Genomic DNA, 370 nt, shown 5'->3' on the forward strand with positions numbered 1-370 from the left:
GCGGTGCGGTTGGCGCAGGATAGAGCAGGGTTTAGGGCTGTTGTGCATAGGGTCGCTATGAGTCGGAAACGACTCGACGGCACATAACAACAACCTCTGGGATTGCAGTGCAGCTTCTTGCCACTAGGCCACCAGAGCTCCCTTATTTGTACTAATATTTTTTACAGGTTGTTTACAGGGTATTCTCCCAATACTGTGGAATGGAGGGCATCACCCATAAACCATGTGCAGAGTGAGACAGAGGGGAAAATCCTAGGTCGTTCCATATGTGTGTGGGCCACATCATCTGACCCAGCAACCTGAAAAACATATGCAGTATTGCCATGTTTTTATGCTCCCAAGCTCTAGGCAGTAGCGACTTCCCTCCTCA

This window comes from Elephantulus edwardii, unplaced genomic scaffold (genome assembly GCF_000299155.1).
Source record: "Elephantulus edwardii isolate Elephantulus edwardi_28Jun2011 unplaced genomic scaffold, EleEdw1.0 scaffold00102, whole genome shotgun sequence".
Classification (NCBI taxonomy): Eukaryota; Metazoa; Chordata; class Mammalia; order Macroscelidea; family Macroscelididae; genus Elephantulus; species Elephantulus edwardii.